This window comes from Pavona decussata, unplaced genomic scaffold, assembly GCF_977016875.1.
Source record: "Pavona decussata unplaced genomic scaffold, jaPavDecu1.1 SCAFFOLD_73, whole genome shotgun sequence".
Lineage (NCBI taxonomy): Eukaryota > Metazoa > Cnidaria > Anthozoa > Scleractinia > Agariciidae > Pavona > Pavona decussata.
The window spans coordinates 79,964-99,630 of NW_028145492.1; the positions used below are offsets into that span (position 1 = coordinate 79,964).

The following is a 19,667-nucleotide window of genomic DNA, read 5'->3' on the forward strand; positions in this document are numbered from 1 at the left end:
AAATCTATTAAGTAGGGATTCAAAATGGTCTCGGTTAAAAAGTTCAGAAAGTTGTTGTTTATTAAATGTAACAATCACCTCGCATTACATTCCATTCTTGAAAGTAGTTGCATAAATTGAAAGTGACTTAGTTCGGATCGCGAAAATTACATTTTGCCGAAAAGTGACTAAGATGGGGTCTATAGCTGGCCACAAAATAGACTATAATGGGGCAGGGGCTCTGAGAGGCCAGCGGCACATACCCAGCAAAAATGAACCCAAGTACCCCCTCCGGGCATATACACCTCCTTCCATGGTGATGGGCGCGGTGGCGGCCATGTGTAACTAAAATGCCGCAGTGGTGCAGATAGTGCAGAGCTTAGCTCCTTCGGTGGTGAGTTCCGGTATTCACTTTGATCAGCCTTGTTGCCTTTTTCCAATTTTCGTTCTTCCTCTCGACTAAAAGAAAATTCCTTGTGATGCTTCACACTGCGGACCCTAGCGTCTCTATGTCTACTATGCGGCCAAGGTGTCCCGTAGATCTTCAAAGCTTGTAGCAGTTCTTGCGGAAGGTTGATATCACTGTCGTTTTCCAGCGAAATGGATGAAGACGACTCGCCTAATAGCGAATCGTCCGTGGATTCGATGTTTAATAGTTCGACGCTTGGTGACGCCTTCAGCGCAGTACCAACAGCTTCTTTTAATCTCATCTTGTTCCGTCGTGTGTGAATTTTAGCCGCATGACACTCGTTCATTTTCTGATGACTTTTATCTGCGCAGATTACAGAACTGCAGCTCCCCATAGTTGCGATATTCTAAACTCGACGAAAGAAATCAAACTTTTTCAGTTCTGCTTGTCCGGTCGTTTGTGACGTGAATGTTACGATTGTTTGATGTGTTGGCGCGCGCGCAAATCGGTCGATTGACTTACTCACGCACCTATGGCCACTTTATTTCCCGGGCTAAGTTTTTTATCATTTAAAAAAAGAGAAGTGCTTCACACTTTTAAGCATTTTTTTAATTGACGGATCATTACAGTATTTGCAGTTGTTATCAACGTATTTCAGGTTTAAAATTTTCTTTGAAACTATCACATCCAAAACCGATCAACTGGGAAGGAAAACGAAAGGTTTCAACAGTCGTTTTTATTATTATTACGATTTATACAATGAACAGTGTAAAACTTGCGTTTTGATTGGTCTAGAGGAGTGTGTGATTAGAGTATAGACGCACGATTGACGTCATTGACCGGCGCACGTGATCAAAGTCTAGAGTCCAGCCAGAGCGACTGGTCAACAAAGTTTTGCAAACTGTTTTTGCGAGTAGCGGACAAACGCAGGCAATTTTTTTGCAGGAAAGGAAAACTGCCCAATAAAAAATTGGACAAAGACCGTTGAGAGTGACCTTAACCAGGATAGAGAAAGCTAGAACTTTGTTGTGACGTGGAAAGGAAGCAAATATTTGTCGAAATATTATAAAGTCGCCGATAGAAATCCGGTAATGGCGAGTAATCGATTACAAATCGCAGTGAAGCGACTTACATACTGTAATATTTTGGGGTCAGGATTTCCTTCTGGAATAAAGGTTAGTTTGGAAAATATTGTTAGTGAAATTCTTTCGGATTATACTCTAATTTAGAAGATCACAATTCTGAATTGCATGTGTGTAGTAGTCTAAAACTGAGTTTGCTGGAAAGTTTTTGACTCAGCTCAGGCAACGCGATGCTCGCTCACGAAATGTGTTGAAATGTCTTGGTTATTGTATAAAACCAGAAGCATATATGCTTCTGATAAAACAAATACATTCCACTTTGCCGTGGGTCTGTACTCTGACAACGCACAGAGGACGCCAAAACGTGGTGAGAACATCAGTCACGCTACTCGCCTGCGGCTTAAATACTTTATTGTTCGTTAGTCGCCCTCTGATTTTGGTCTTGCCCACAAGATATGAAATACCCATGTACAAATTCGTTTTAGTTATGCTCTAGTAATAAATAGCAAAAGTTCGTTTCCTTCGTCCCGGGTGAAATTCGATGTAGCCATGAGAGCTTAGTATATCAAATATCGATTTTCATTGATTTTCGGTAACAATAGATTTATTTTATGAAAGGTGTTCGTCATCGTGGTTTGAAATGATAGCTGAGTTTAATCGTTTGTCTCACGAGATGTGGATTGCGACGTTTCGACCCCTATAGCGCTGGTCATCGATTATTAGATTTCGCCTATTGGGCATACGGAGAAACCTAAATGGCGAAACGATCTTGCGTAACCATAAAATAACTACACTGTTTCCATCCGATGGATGAACTACATTCTATAACATGTTGGTCAAATGGAAACTCACATTTAAGCCCCATTTACACTACAGAAAATTTTTGGCACGGCTCGGATAAAAATGGCACGCGTACCCAAAAAAAAAGGTTCGGCTCGGGTAAATTTTGTAGTGTAAATGATTTTGCCGTACCAAATTTTATTCCTGCCGACCCAAAATTTCACCCGTGCTCGGCCCTTCTGAAAAGGTAGTCCGAGCACGGGTGAAATTGGTACGCGTTCCCAAAAACTCGACCCGGCTCGGACGAAATGTGTAGTGTAAACGATTGACCGTGCCAAACCAATTTTTTCCTGACGAGCCTTCGTAACTGTGGTCAGCACCATCTGTTGGAGCATGTGTAGTAATTCCATTCAACATGGCGGAATTGGCGCGCCCTGCAACAAGCAAGTCACCAACAAAATCTCACGGTCACTCTAAGAAAGGAAATGAAGTAAAGGAATACACTCCTTGTCCCTGAATACTGTTTCTAGCAACTCAAATCAGTGACCATTACGTGTTAACATCCAAAATCGTTGCTCGATAGGACAGTTACAAGCCAGCATTGCTGCTATGACAATGAGCATATTTGTATCTTCACGCCTTTTCTATTTAGTATTATTCTGGAAAGAAGAACAGGAAGAGACTAATTTTCGACATCCGTGCGACAAGATGTGTAGCCTTTTTAGAAGAAGACACTCCAAATACTTCTCACCCGCCATGTTTGAATGAAAGAAGCCATTGGCCGCATGCGCCCTAAGGAACAATCGCGTACGCTACCCAAGATGTTGAGCCTTTTACCCGTACCAAAACATTTTCTCACGCCGCTTAGCACGGCAGAAAAAAAGACGTGTAAACAGGACATCAGTGCTATAGTTTTTGGTACGTGTACCATTTTTACTCGAGCCGTGCCAAAAATTTCCTGTAGTGTAAATGGGGCTTTAGTCAGACCCGACTGTTACTCTTACTTTCGCTACTTTTCAAACACGTGTTTTGAGTTCATCGGGACCGCGTAAACAAGTTCGAAGTTCAAAGCCTGGTTTTGTCATTAGAAGGTTTATGAGATTCTGCCAATCCAAACCATAATCGTCCTTATAAGAAAATTTCTTAATAGAAGGGCATATACGTATCAGGATATACCAAGTAAATCTTTGGGGGGAATAGCGTGAGCCAAAAACGCTTGAGGTACTTGTAAATGAGCATGTCTATGAAACCAGCGAGGAATTAACAAAATCAGTTCTGTTCAAATGAATTGACTTAGGCGTGGTTTTCCTTGAGTTAAGCTTTGTTCTTTGCCTCTAACCTTGACACGAAAACAAAACAAAAAAAAAAAAGAACGGTCATTCAAAAAATAAATTAAAAAAAAGAATAAGAAAACTTGCATCTTACCCACGTGGTTCAATAGAATGGAAGGTTCCGCACATTAATTTTTTTTTTATCCGGCGGCGGTAAAGAGAACGCCACAAAACAATGGGTTCATGTGCATTTGCATTTTCTATTTTGGTACGTTTCTTCGCCTTCCTCCCCTAAACAACAGGTGAGCGTAAAATGACCAAATTTAACGTTTTGTGGAAAACATGACAACACGACCATAAATTGTTCTTTCTCTTTCTTTACTTAAACACCATTGCTTCCAATTTTACTGACAATTTTAGTTCCTGGAAAGTTCGATCACATCATACAAGTTGAATGAGTTCGAATAATCGCGACGCCGTTGAAGAAAGTGTCCAAGATTGCAATTGAAGCGCTGCGATCTAAGTTTTGAAAAATTTGCTACGAAAGCCAAAATAAGATAAATAAACAAGTTCAGATCGTTATATTAAAAAAATGGTAATTTCCAGACGTTTTTGTTACAAACAGACAATTGGTGGCGATATGGTTTTTGCACGTTTAAGTAGCAATTAAGTTACCTGTGAAACTTTTTTTTTAACGGAACTAAGCGCATTTTTCAGTGTTATTTTGCGACTTGGATATGTCCACTATGATAATTTTATTGCAAAAGCCCCTCTTTGAGCTGAATGGGCTACGTGGCTCTGTCTAACCTTACTTCGTTCCTTCAGTTGTGAGCGCTGTGCTTGTGTTATCGGCATAAAACAGCACTTATACGATTGGAAATTCAAGAAAGGAAACTTCTTTCCAAGTACCAAGTGAGCATTTACAATCGAATATTCACATATTCGCGATGAACAATTTATGCATTGTATTTTATTCATGAATTGATTTGTTTCAGTCTGTTAATTGTGCAGATCGAACCAAGTTAGCGAGGGCCACACCTTTATTGGTGACAATTCCGTTATCTTATCTTTCTAATGTCGTCTCATTTCATCTCGAATTTATTTGTAAAGCAGAGCCGACACTTGACAGTGGCCCACCTGAGTTCGTTAGTTGTAAACCACGGATTTGTAAAACATGGCTGATACAATTTTTACCAGGGCCGTAGCTGGCATGAGGCAAGGAGATGCTCCTGCTTCGTCTAAGTTTTATCCCGAAATTAGTGAACAGTCATAAGTTCTGATTTAATAAGGTGGTAGCGCTGCACGAATCCTACTCTGGTGCTACTCTATGTCGACAGCTTGTTTCTCTCCGTTTTCGTCCAATTTAGTTGCTAATTCTTGTTATCATTTAATATACAGATTTATATTATGTGAAGTAGATTTGCTATGAATTGGTCGGGGTTTTCTTTATACAGACTGAATAGAGCCCTGTTTCAAATTATAAGCTCAAACGCCATTTCTTTATTATGAGTCTTGTGGCTTTGGCTTTGATTAATTTCTCTTTATTGTTAATTTAACTCAGTCTTGTTCTGTTCCGGCTGTTCTGTTTTAAACTCACAAAGCCATTCCTGGCAACTTATCCGAACTATACAACTCAGGTACGATCGAAGCCGTGCATGTGTTCTTGCCTATGAACAGACATATTCAAAACACAGTCAAAAGACTGGTGAAAGAATGAAAACATTGTGCTCTGGTAGCGTAACACAATAAAAGCGGAGCGAGGCGATGGCAAAACACAGCCGTAATCAATCAATGGCTTCTTGCCCCAAGCAAGCAAGCTAGTCGGAGCAAGACGGACACAAGAAAATGACAACTACAAACTACTAAGACACCGCCGGTTTACATATTAAAACAGATTTAAAGTATTTCACAATAATTAGGAGAACCCGTAATTTATAAAAAAAACAAAAAACAAAACAAACAAGAAATGATAAATACAAACTACTATAACATCATCAAGCTGTACATACTAATACAGATTTAATGTATTTCGCAATAATCATCACAATCATGATAGTTATTAATACTAAAGAAGAACCCGTAATTTATAACTATAATAATTTAAAGTTAATAAACAAGTGAAAGGAAAAAGGGGCTAACGAGTTGAATAATCATTTAGCTACTCCAACATTTTTAACCAAAACAGACTTAAGTCTTGTATTATAAATTGCATGCCTCGACAAGAAGCGAAAACGTTCAAAAAGGAATCAACGAGACAGAACCACACAATCATAATACAAGAACTAATGATCCAACCGGGCGTTCAAATTTACAAGATAAAGTTTCTTACACGGTCCAAAGAATGCTTCATATCATATCAGATATATGAGACTGCAGAAATATCACGCTTTAATTGAGCCAGACCAAATCTACACTGAACATTCACTGTAGAGTTAATTCCCTGATCAATCATTTGTGTCATTAGTGCTAGCGGTACAGCATTTATTGCAAACATACAATAGCTAAAATGACCTAAGAGGCATAAGAAACAGTCGCAAAGCAGACAAAACAAGAGGCGCAATTCAAAATAAGGGTATTACACAAGAGCCATAAGATTCGTAAGTGACGAAATCGCCTTTGAGCGGTTAAACAGTGTCAATGCAAATTTCCTGTGGGCGTCCTGGCTGTGCGAGAAATCCTACCCAGTGGACCCATAAGCATCCCTGGTTAGTACACAAGAAGCTAAATTGGTCGATACACCGATAGGTGAAGAAGTGTAGTGTAGGTCTTCCACCTTTGTTTAAACCATATTTGAATGGACCTTCACCACATGCTTGGTCATAGCAATCGAGGAAACACGAAGGACGTCTGGTACTTGGTACAGGTATCACACTGCCTACGAAGCAAGCTGATTGGCAATAAAAAAAGCTATCAGTTTACACTTGAACGAGACTGACTCAGTCTGAGTTTTTGAAGAAATATCGGTAAGTATTGTGCTATAAAAATAGCATTTTAGAACTTCTAGATTTCACCAAATTTTCTGAGGAAGCACGCTTTCAGACCCCTCAACACTTGCCAAGGCTCAGTATGCGTTTGAAAAACTCATTTTTTTTTTAATTTCTTTTAGTAAATCATGCTTAATCGCAGAGCGAAAACGTTATACCATACTAAAACTCTTACAAAAGTACATCGTAAGTAAAACTGGCATTTTGATTTTACGGTGAGCGCCTTTTGACAGCGTGAAAGCTGTCGGCGTTTGCGTTCTTCTTTGCCAAAAAGGCAGTAAAGTAACCAGCAATGAATATCGTTTGTCTTCCTCGAATTATATGAATTCAAATGGCAGATGACGCATGCCGGTCGCGTATTCTTAAAACATTCAAGTAGCAATGCGTTCAGTTTAAAAAAGAATTTTTTTCTATATGTCGTTATTCTTATGTCATAATGTTTCTGCTTTGTCATTATGTTATGGTGTTCAAATTTGGGACATAAAACATCGGCCTAGGTTGTCTTTTTAAAGAGGCAATAGGTATCACCTATTTTTCGGTGGCACTTTCAATCAATCAGAAGTCAAAATATATATATTTCTATCATTCAAAGGAAACGTCAAGATAATTGTCCAGTTTTGTCAGTATTTCACTCACAGTATTTCAGTTTTGTCAGTATGTCAATATTTCACTCAGTGCAGATGGCATTGGAGGAAAAGGTCTGCGATTGTACCTTGGAATAATTTGCCAATTGTTTTCAAGTTTTCCCCTTTATTCAAGACAAACTGCAAAAAAATTATCTGGTATGTTCTTTCTACAATGAATCACTTGATATTTTCCCGATGCGGCTCTAAGAACAATTACATGTTTAAAGGAGCACTGTCACGACGATTTTGTTGTATTTTGGTCAAAATGCAAACTGCTCAAATATTTGACAGAGAACCTGTTTTGTAACATGAAATTGCTCTTACAACACCGGGAAGAAATTATTAAAGTTTTTCTCCCAGGAAGAACAAACCCTCATCGATTTTTAGCGACTTCTCTGAAATACACAGGAAGAACTTTCAAGTTGCAATCCACTTCCATCCTAGCTATCCGTAGCCAAACATAATTAATAGTAGTTTCTGAACTCTAGTAGGGTTATTTTAAACAAAACTAAACAATTATTTTAACGATTCCATTGAAACAAATACGTTTTTCGGCTGTTCATCAGTAGTGACACTAAAAATAGGTGGCACTGCCCCTTAAAGCAAAGGTTCTTTGTTAAGTATTTTGGGCCATTAAGCTTTCATGGCAATAATACCGTCTGCGTTGCTGTGATCACCAGAAAACTGGGTGTATTTTAAAACGCTGTTTTTGGAAGACTGGTAACCGTAACATGTGCTTTGAGGGCAGCCGTTAGTGTTCCTAACCTTACATCATGGTTGTAGAAACCTTTCCATTCCACTGAGACAGTAGTTTTGAATCGCATTAAGCCGATCCGTAACTAAAGCGTGACTTCAACGTGGGAATTAAGTTAATAGCACAGGGCAATCTAAGAACGTTTAGGCATTATTCAACTTTAATTTTATGCACGTTCTTAGTTAGACCTGTTTGCTCGATGCGCTCTTAATACATGTTTAGAAGATATTAACAGAAGTAAAGGAGGCCGGCTGAGTTGGTTCCGAGTATTAAAATACACCATTTGACCCCCAGCTGTTCAGGAATATAAGCCGGTAACGAGTGCATTATGGCTACGTAAACTCAAAGGAGGCACCGTCACGGCGATTTTGCTGTATTTTTCTCAAAACTGCGCAAATATTTGACAAAGAACCTGTTTTGCAACATGAAATTGCCTTACAACTTAAGGAAGAAAATATCAAGGTTTTCTCGTGGGAAGAACAAACCATAATCAATTTTTTAACAACCTCTCTAAAATACACAGGACGAACTTGAAAAAAATGGCCAATTTTTTTTCAAGTTGCAATCCACTTCCATCCTAGCCATCCGCAGCCAAACATAATTAACAATAGTTTCTGTGCACTAGCAGGGTTATTGTTAACAAAACGCAACCATTATTGTAACGATACCATTGAAACAAATACGTTTTTTGGCTATTCATAGGCCACTAAAAATAGGCGACACTGCCGATTTAAATAATATCGTCTTGAGATACCTTAGAGGACTAATCTAAGTTTGGCATTCGTAGCAAATTTTACCGAAAGTAAGCCCGTACTTCTTCCCCTGAGACACGTGTTTAAGTGACAAGTTTCCTTTGCATGCTATTGTATTTGCAAAGGAGGTACGCTTAACACATTTTAGTCGAGCAGAAGTGCCGTGACATTCCATAATGTTTTGGAAGCTGAGCAGATTTTTAATACATGTAGTGTTATGGGGGAGCAGGGACGGCGCAGTGGTGAGAGCACTCGCCTCCCACCAATGTGGCCCGGGTTCGATTCCCGGACTCGGCGTCAAAATGTCGGTTGAGTTTGTTGTTGGTTCTCGTCCTTGCTTTTAGTGGTTTTTCTCCGGGAACTCTGGTTTCCCCCTCTCCTCCAAAACCAACATTTCCAAATTCCAATTCGATTTGGCGAGTGTCCCCAATTAGTACTCTGCCTTACAACTTAAGACACTTATTAGCAAATACTGAAGTGAGTTATTTTATTTTCTGTTACTCACTTTTCAGAAGCCTCTGTTTCCTTCCGGCAGGAATTTTTCGTGTGCTCGGGCTTGTGACTATGTCAGGGGCTCTTGTGTTTATGTCACAATCGGAACCGGTGTGAGATAAGCTCAAGAAAATCAAAATCACTGCGCCCCTTATGCTAGCTCTCACACAATCTTTTGGGGTGTGTTTGCGCTTGTGTTATTTGCATATCTTGGAAGTGTAAACCAGGGGTCAATTCTATGAAACGTTTGGTTTTGACATGTGCATGCAAAAACAAACTCATCAGGAAAGTTCAAAAACGAGTTGAACAATAATGGTTAAAGCCTTCTAACAATGTTTATTGAATAGGCCTTATCACGGTTTTCGACGCCGTTTTGACCTTTTTGGCCTACCCGTCAAAATGGCGTCGAAAACCGTGATAAGGCCTATTCGTTTTCTACATGAGCAGGTAATAACGAGGGCCAAGGTGAAAACGTTTTATTAAATTGGCCCCAGTCTAAAATTATTTTCTTGTGCCATGAGAGGACCCTCTCTTCCTTGTGCTTATCATGTCAAACCGGTTGACACTCACTTGACACAATTTTTCTTATGCCTACGTTGATGCTTATCGCACAAGTGAGAACCAAAAAAACACCAAACGATCCTAAAAAACAGCATTTGTTTACCAGTATGGCCATATATCAATGTCGGCGTTTGACAAAAGTGAAGCGACTCTGAGGCGACTGGCGTTGGCCGCTACAACAAAGGCCGTGTTACGTTTACAGTAACCTTAACCTACACCACACCTCCGCGCGCTGCAGACACGATGAGGTGTTTTCGTGGATTGCCTTGACACAAAAGCCGAAAACGAGAAAGCTTGTAAAAGAAAAACAACTTAACTTATACCCACGTGTCGCTGTAGAAAAAAATACAGATAACATCCACGTGAACAGTTGAAAAATAAAACTTGAATCGTCACCTGTCTCCCTGAAGGCACATCTTAAGAGTACTTATCTGGCAAAAACACCAGCTTTAGTGTTAAAGTCGCATCCTTTTGTGTGATCAAAGGAACTTGTGTATCTGTTTTGTTCCCAAACAATCTTCCTTATGTAAATAATAAATTTCTTTCCGCAAAACCTGGGCCGGTAGGGTACACTTTAGACGGCCGAGAACAGCCATGGAGAATTTCAGTTCAAGTTTTCGTTTTGTTAAACCTGGTTTAATTAAACATGTTTTGTTGGTGTGAATGGATGGAGATGTTACAATTACTGGTGACTCTTGCTGCAGCTAGCTGAAGACGAAAGCCGTCTCGCAAGCATTTTAAAATTATACCGTATCATAAAACCAGTATGAAATGGGTAAAAATTCGTTGTTGCGGTAAGAAAATAGTTAGCTTCCTGGCTAGAAAATGAACATTTGTAAACAAACATTCAAAGTTCATTACATGTATTCTGCTTCCCATGCTGTTAGTAATTTAGACAAAAGGTTATTATAACATAGCGCACGTACATCCTAATCTAATTCCTATTGGCGTCATCATGGTACATTTCTCAACATACGCACGGCCGTGCGTCCATCCGATGACGTGTGTAAGGGGGAAGGGGGAAGCATGCGCCCGCTATGTTATAAAAAACTTTTTACAGAGAAACAACACCATAAAAAATGTTTATTTATAATAGCTTATCGAAGTTCAATGAAACGTTAAGATTAAACCGATATGAGAAACCACTTTCACCCTTTTTTTGTACAGAGAACTTTGTAATTAATCAGGAACAAAACTGACCTGTTTTCCAAGAATCATTTACTTTATTTTCACTATGTTATAAAAGAATTGGTTCATGCTTTTAGCTGTGCGTCATGGTATATGAGCCATTATACCATGCCCGAGAAATAACGACCATTAAATTGTCTTCTAATTGTTCTTGCAAAGCGAAAACAATTATTCCACTCACGCTTGTTCGATATGAGATGATTGTAGCCAACTCGGCGCTACGAGCCTTGTCGGCTATCTACTTTGCATCTCATCCAACGCGTGCGCTCGTGGAATTGTTAAATATAAACTGCACCTTCTTTTTTTAACTTATGATTTTATCTTGCCTCACTAAACTACCTATCTATCTATCGAACGATCTTCTCTTCAAAATACTGAATTAAAATTAACAAAATGAACGGGTGGCTCTCGAATATAACAGGGAAAGTGTGCAACTAAATAGGTTTATTTCACAACGAAAGCGAAAAGCGACAAAGGTCGACCGAGGGGAAGGCTGCTAAAACTACTGAGCACGAGTGGGCAGATGAGCTGTGAGAGTGCCGGTCACGTGATATGCCAAAATCGTCTTTTTTTTCGTCTTGCTACGGCAAGTTGAGACAAACAAAAAATGTACGTGCCATCTTATTCTACTTGTACAGCCATCGAAGTTACTCGTATTGTTTCAGTTCTTGTATTGTCCTTTAACAACATTTCAGTCAATGCAAACAGGCGTGGCTTGTTCACTATTCAATCTAAAAGTTATTTTTAGGCGTTTTTGTTTAAACGACGCAGCGGACCGAATCAAAATTCCGCCAGTTTTTGCACGAGTGCAGAGAAAATTGACCTGTTTTTGTAGTCAGTTGTATTCCGTGGTATTCCTATCATTTCGAATGCGCAGCTAAAAGATATATTTTAAGATGTATTTGTAAGTATTTACTTTTATAGCTGAAATTAATAAATCGCTTGGGATAGCGTGCCCGACGGATTGCAGACAAGTCCACAGCTAGTTTACAGGCAGATAACGTGTTTGTTGACTTTCTCCCTTAAATTCGTTTGACAAATCTTTTGTATGTCACGACATCGTTAAAAGACCCACTGTTTAAGAATTGGTTCATGCTTAGCGTGCGTATATCGAGTTATGGATGCACGCGGGAAGTTTGGAGAGCACGAGAGAAGCGTAAGAGTTGCTCGAGGCGTTGCCGAGGGCAACTCTAGCTTCTTGAGTGCTCTCCAAACTTCCCAAGTAAATACTTACAAATACATCTTAAAATATATCATTTAGCTGCGCATTCGGTGTTTTCTACCAGTTGTACGATTGCCGTGTGGACACCGAGGATTAAAATAAGCTGTTAATTTCTCTCTTAATTTGCTCAATTCAATGAATGCTTTTTTATGTCAGGAGGTCAAAAATTCCATAATAGAGCGAAAACTTCGGCGCTTTAGATAGACAGTGCAAGGGCTAGGCAGAGACAATTCACCTCAAGAATTGCGTAGATTTTGTTCTTTGCTTTGGACATTAAAGAGGTTCTGCAAGCCCTGCAAAGACGAGCATGCTGCTTTGTATCTTAGAATCTGAAATTATAAATAATTCTCCGATAAAACACGAGCCACTGACAAATTAAACCATGAAGTACAATAATACATGATACACGCCTTACGAGATCAATAGCTTCGTTGTCGCTATAAATTATAAGTCTTTCAAGCACCGTACTGGAACGGGAGTGCCGCTTAAGATCGTTCTTTATCAGAAACCGAAATCTTATTGAAAAGAAGGCGTTTAGTTTATTGCGAATGGTTTTTGTTTATTTGAATCTATCTTTAGCCCCATCTGGCGCATCCAGACAAATGACGCAGTCCACCACGTTCCGTTTTCGTAACTTATTGAAAACAAAAATAAACGATGCCAAAAAATTGACAGGAATACGCCTCAATTCACGCCCTTGATGAACTCTTCAGGCTATCAGGTATCTTGGGCCATTCCTATGGTCAAAACTTGGTAAACACCAAAGAGATTCGCCTAATTTAGCCGTTTTTAGAAATAAAAAAAGAAAATTTAATCTCCTTGACTGTCTTACTAATAATAGCAATTGCTGTAACCTGTGTAGCCAATAGAGCAAATCTATATATATATTATTTTGTACATTACCTTGCATATGCTTCACTTATTTTATCATGATCATTTTTTTGTAACATATTAAGAATTACGATTCGTGCCCATGGATTTACTAACATACGATTTTTACTTGTTTATAGGATTCTACCGCTGTATTGTTATAACTCTTTTTTTATTAGAATCGCTGATTTATTTAGTGTCCCCAATTGGCCCACACGGGCTGAATACATCGACACTTAAATAAAGGTTCTATCTACTTAGTGACGCATCCGGTTGACTGTCCACTTAAGGACTCCGACGTTATTACATTTAGCAATAAGATTAAGCGCTAAATCGCGAGCGAATAATCTAATTCTTTTAGTATAAATCTAAAGTAGTCGCTAAAAACTTAACAAGAAGACAGCCAAATTCGAAAACGCGAAGAAGCGGCTGCCATTTTGTTGACAATGGTGAACCGCACACTGTTGGGCTACTCACTCTACTCACTATCTATCACAGAATAGATAGTGAGTAGCGTAGCCAATAAGAGAGCAGCATTCGTGATAGAACGGTAGTAGATTTATACTAATAAATGATAGTGTCATCTATTTTTAGTAACACTTCAAACAACAGTTTTTCATCATTGTGTGCCCGAAAAATAATGAACAAATTGTCTTGCAAACGGGTATTCTAGTGCACGGAGACTTGTGATAGATGTACTTCGGCCACGGATGACCAAGATAAGAATGGATACCAACTTGAAAAAGTTGGGTCGACGTTTTTAAATTCTTCCCTTGTTTGCATACAGGAACTGATAACGTCTTGTAGTTCATTCATTCTTCCTTTGAAAACTGACTTGATTTTATCTTGTTGTTGATCAAGATAGAAACAATTCGTGTCGGTGTGCCAACTTAGCCCGCGTAGATAACGCTATTTGTCCCCCGCGCGACTTCGTTGCTCGTTCGTCCAAAATCCCGCCAGCTTCTCAGGTCAGAGCTAGCTATTTAAATACACATTTCGCACAATTTCCACCAATTAATCAAAAATTGCTCTCATTACACTGCTGCCCCTTCAGACATACAACACGTGTGATTGTATAGACGGTTCCCAGCCTGTGAGCAAGCGAGTGCTTTCATTGGCTACCAACAAATGAGTTATTAGCTGGTATCCTGTGAGTTGAGAAGTCGTGCAAAATTCGCGCGAAATAGATGATCAAACAGAAAAAATTTCCCTTAATTTCTAAGTTTACTGATATCATGTCGCACGAGTGATTTCTTCATTTCTATATATATTTGTTTAACGAACACCACTGCTTAGAAATATGACTTAACGCCGGATACAATTCGTGGAGTTCAAAAGCAAACGTGCGCTGCCACTTCGTACAATACTGAGGGTTGAATATATTTTTTAAAAGTTCGTTTCTTAACGTGCACAATTTTAACGCAGACAGGAGCGTTAAATTTCACTTGCCTCCAGGGAGAAGGGGACAAGATAAAAGAGTCAGAAGCGATACAGTCACCCCCTCCTCCCTGCTCGTCTTTATCATCTGCTTCGTTTTGAACTCCGAGATGGCTTTAGGCTAATGTTTTACGCCGAGAAATTTAAATCTTTTCTACGCTCAAATGTCGGAATTTTATGCGCAAAAATGTTTTTATCGAGTGTTGTTCTCTGCTTGCGTCAAAATCAAACTAAGCTATAAACTTAAATTGATGAGAACTCCATCCCTTCAATTTATAAAAAAAATCTGGTGCTTGATATTTTTCTTAGTCTACCGAAAAGAGAAAATGAAACGGTTTCGAAAGTATAATTCGTTGATACTACTATGTAGGTAATTTATTTTGAAAAGCTTTTATATAGTCCCCAAGTTGTCACTGCTCCAACGCTCGCGGTTTAGAGATCAAAATACAATATAGTTGAGTCAGTGAAAGAATGGAACAAGATCGCTCCACTCTTCTATGGGCTGTAAATGTGGATAACTGAGTGCAAAAAGCTATAACAATGCCCTCTAAGTTTGCCGGTTTCTGTCGGTTAAAGCATAATTGTGGCTTTTTGAGCTAACAGATTTGAATGCTGTTTGATTGCAGGAACTTTTGGCGTGCTGTTCGGGAGGTCGCCGTGATACGGCGCTGAATTGTGGTTAGCGTGACATACCAGTTTTAAGGGAATTAAATGAAAAGCCGATTTCGCCAATTAATCCACCTGGATGAAATTAGCAAAAATGGTAAATTTGGCAGAGATCTGCTTCAAACTCGAGGAAATAGAAAATTTTGAATTCTTTTGTTTTGGTCGAATTTGAATCAAATCTTCGGCGATCATTTTTCACCTTCATCTGCCATGCTGACCGCAAATAGTGCTACTGCCTTAAAGGACGTTAAAGCAGGTTGTACCTGCTACCTTAAACACATGCAGGCACAACTAATTTAAAACAAACAATTCCTAACAGCTTTGTCGAGAAACCAGTTTTCATCTAGGCAGAAAGATGCCTTGTTCTTTAAATATCCAAAAACGCTATCCAATTTAATTAAAAATTTCGCGTTAAAAGAATCGTGATTTTGTTAAAAAAAGGTTAATAGCTATCACCAATTCACCTGATCAATATATATGGCGTGCGTTTTTCAACCCCTAGCTGGTTCTAGTCATGTTATTCAGAAAGAAATCAAAACTGCTATCTCAAATGAGGCTAGTTGTTTGATGAAAATGGGTCAGTAATTCGCTTCTTTAACAACAAGTCCTCGAAAAATATGACTCGAGCCGGAAGAAACCGTACTTTAAGAAGTTCAGTAATTAAATATATAGTATTTTAGCCTCGGTTGACCTGAAGTTTCAAACTGGCACCGCGATCAATTCGATACTTTAAATTGCATTGTGGCCGCGAATTTTTTCTTCTGAGGTAAACAATAGGGATATCCCAAGCGTGCGAGATGAGATTGAAGACAGTTATAGCAAAATTCTAAACTTTTATTAACGTCCCCACATTATCGCAATCTCCAGAGCTATTTTTTATGCCAACCAAGACTATTCTCAAATTACTTACGGATTTTCTTCTAGTCTTATTAAATTTGATTTTCGAGTTCAAACCATGAGGTCGCCTTGCTTTCAAATTGGATATCTAAACACGCAGTTTGCGCTAGCACAAAAGGACAAGACGATTAGCTTCTGGTTATTTTCAATATTGGAGCATCGTTTTCAAAACATTCATTTTGTCTTGTGATTCCTTAGTATTTAATTTGGTCCTTTGGTGGTAAATTATTTAATAATGGCGCTTTGACAGTAATTGTCCTTGCTAACAGCCGTCTAAGAATCGACCTACGAAGTCTTGAAGATTGACAAAAAAATGACATGAACCTAGCTTTCATTGGGGAGTTCCGAATAGAAACTTATTGCCAATGGAAGATCCAAGTGGTTTTAATACTCTTTAATTAAGGGCAGATAGATAGTCTGATTGTTGTCATCCAAAACCTGGGCAATTGCTCATTTAAGAAAAGAGTATACTTAGAAAAACTCGACATATTGTAAAATTTGAAAATATCTTTTCGTGCTTGGTCTTTTTTTAAATTTTACTTAGTAACTGGTGGCGCGCTCTACTCTTAAAATTAATCACAAGGGTAACTCCCGTAAACTTGATCCTGGCGCTAGCTTTGTTGATATCCTGTTTGATGGTCGCGGTTATCATTTTAGGCTAAAAGAAAAGGTAAAAGCTGAAAGGATTAAAAAAAAACTACGAACAAGTTTCACGTCAGTTCAAAATTGATCGTCATTAACGATTTTCGATCCGCGGTTTATCCGTAAAACCACTTTCGACAGTTTCAATTTAGCTTCAACCCGCAGGCGTCCCGGCCAAAATTTTCTGATCATCGATAGGGGGTTCATTTATTTCGTTTTTCATACTACGGAATGCCTTGACGCTTTCTTTCTGTTTAAGACATAGTTGTTCTGTGTTGTGTAACGACTCTGCTAAATCGTATTTTTTGTAATAAAAAAACCTACATACGGATTTGTTAATCTTAAAATTCTAAGATTATAGTTTGAAATCTTTCTCAGTTCAGTTCATTCTCAGGACATTTTTTAGTGCGCTGGTTATTTCGAAGTTTTTGTTCGATTTCTTGAAAGCTCTTTACGTTAAAAACAACACGATATTTTAAAAGAGGTTAAGAATAATACGACGAAACGACTTCAAGGGCATTGACACAATGTATCCACCATTTTGTTAATGGAACAGAATGGACAGGATTCTTCCGTGCAAGCAGGTATACCTGTCAGCCAAAGTTCAAAAACTATTCATAGCAAGAAAGACATCATCGCAAAAATGAAAGCTCTTTCTTTACCTTTTCTACTTTCAAAAAATAAAGAAATTTGTTAAAAACGTTTAAATCAGAATCAGTATTTCGTGTTGTTTGGCCGGTTTCGCTGACATTTACTGGTGCCCTGCAACCTGTGTCAACTTTCTCGATAAAATGAGCTCGTCATTCACTTTATAGATAATTGTAAAAAATAAATTTAAACGGCTCTGTTCCAAGTAGTCAACCTTAAGAGTACCTCAATCAAATTTGAAGTGATTCTCGTTCAGCAATACTCTAAACTCGTGGATAGCAAGCTAAGGTAATTTAACAATAGTAAACAAAAATGATTCTTTGTCCCAACCTGGCCTTAGAAGTTTAACGAGGCACGACTCAGTGAAACAAACTCGGCAGTTAAGGAGAGGCCAAGTGTCCAAAGAAATTCCTTGGTAGAAAATGACACAATTAACTTGAAAAATAATAAAATTCTTTGACACCGAAGAAAGAATTAACAACGGGCAAATGACAAGTTTGAATGTCATAGTGACAAGACCAATGAGATGGTTATTAATATTTTTGTAGATTTAAATATCTCTTGAGTTTACGAGTGCTTCCCTTCTCGATAAACATGACAGTTCAATCATTAAAGGTTTAAATTGTATTTACCTTTGTTCTTTTGGATACTCTTTAACACCAGATGGCGTTATTGTTCAAGGATTCGGTGCTGCTGTTTACAAAAGCCACAACAGATAATCCGATAGATTCCGATGATTGCACGAATTCTATCCGATGGATTCCGGGGATGATACGGATTCGTCATTGCATTGAGAGCGCATCGATTTGATCTTACAACACAAGAAATCACTTTTCCGAAAAGAAAAAAACCTCTTAAATCGAAGACTCGTTTTATTTGGTAATATTTAGTCTATTCTTTGTACTATTTCTTCTCGTTATGCCACCAGTTAGGCCACCACGATGAAAACATCAATTTGTTGTAATCGGAGCTAACCTCGCCCTTTTCATATGACAGAACTAGTCGAGGTGTTTATAGTGGCCTGATTAGCAATTGCCATTTAGCAAAGCCAATTAAGGTTATTTTGCAAGCTATTATGTACGTATACGAGGGATACGAGAGAGTGTGGTAGCGTTGCCAAGCGGTTACCGTACGGCACCGGACCTGCCGACTTCAAACCCCAACCTGAGATATGTTGCCACGCTTGTAAATAGCCAACTGGTCGGCCCATTTGGAATTTGTAACAATGTTATCTTCAATTTCAATCATTTTTTTTTTGTGTGTGTGTGAGTGAAGTTTTAACTGAAAGCTCGGCCTTACTAGCATGTCGTGCTACATTTTAACAATTATTATTTTATTAAGTTAAAATAGGAAAGATGAAAAACCCGCGGTTGAGCATTCTGATTAAAACCAAAAAGGAGCGATCATGAGGATTCAAAGTAGAGGTTGCATGCGTGACAGTGCTGCCGTGCTTTGGTGTGCAAATTAACTTCCGTCTTTTACGGCAATTTTTCTTCTAACAATTTCTTAATATTTGTTTTAGATAATCACAAGAATGGTGGAAATTTACACCGAACCTCCGAACTTCTGCTCGTTCCGTAGTTGTATTGTAATAACGCGTGGGTTGCTTGCAGAATTTCTTTAAAATGCCGGAGGGCAAGTCACTCGTTTCTGGCAATCCGTTACAATAAACTTTACTTTCGACCATTTTCATTTGCTGGAGTAGAAGATCTTTCATTGTTTCTCATTGAGAGTATTAAACCCTCCAACCTAGAAATTTGCCCTAATTCGGCTTCAGTGTGTCAGTTCCTGTAGCAGTATTACTATTTACACGCAAAGCAATTATCTCCACTCATTCGCAGCCTCGTTGAAGGACTTCGCTAGCTCATAAATCATTTTTCAGTTCTTTGTTTTCTTCCTTCTTCCGGAAATAATGGGCTAATTTGCGACACGAGCCGTAATTGCTATTTGCTGTGATAAACAACCTCGACTAACTTAGCTATTCATTCTACACAGAAAACCGTGGATATCCTTCTAACTTCTAAATAAGTGTGGCATTGCCTCCGACCTAGTATAGCAAGCCAACCATCGGTGTTTTCGTCGTATGTCAATTATCTCTGCGTAGCACGTGCTAAGTTTTTTGCTTCTTTCTTTGAACAGATTTACTCGTGCCAAATCACGCTATGATGTTAGTTTAAGGAAACGCAGTTTACGGTCTGTATTCCTTGGCTCAACTCCCTTTCAATGATATACGCAATATTTAACCGCTCCAGTGATGCTTTCTGTTCAGTGCAGCCGCGTACCTGCCATTTTTTGTCACTAAACTGGTAGCACATCTAAACAAATCTGCCGCATTTTCGTCCCCGTCCAATTTCCTGTGGCTGTTTTTCACCCGGCAAATGCACGGAATCTGACTTATCTTTTGGAG

General features: G+C 38.8%; 1 long non-coding RNA gene across 1 annotated transcript; it reads right to left on the bottom strand.

The window, feature by feature from the left end:
* Positions 1 to 5,515: 5,515 nt before the first annotated feature.
* On the bottom strand, positions 5,516 to 18,179 carry LOC146476705 (uncharacterized). Its single transcript, XR_014865533.1, has 2 exons — positions 17,893 to 18,179; positions 5,516 to 6,408 (listed from the first exon to the last, which is right to left on the bottom strand). It is a non-coding gene; the product is annotated as an uncharacterized LOC146476705 (long non-coding RNA).
* Positions 18,180 to 19,667: the final 1,488 nt, after the last annotated feature.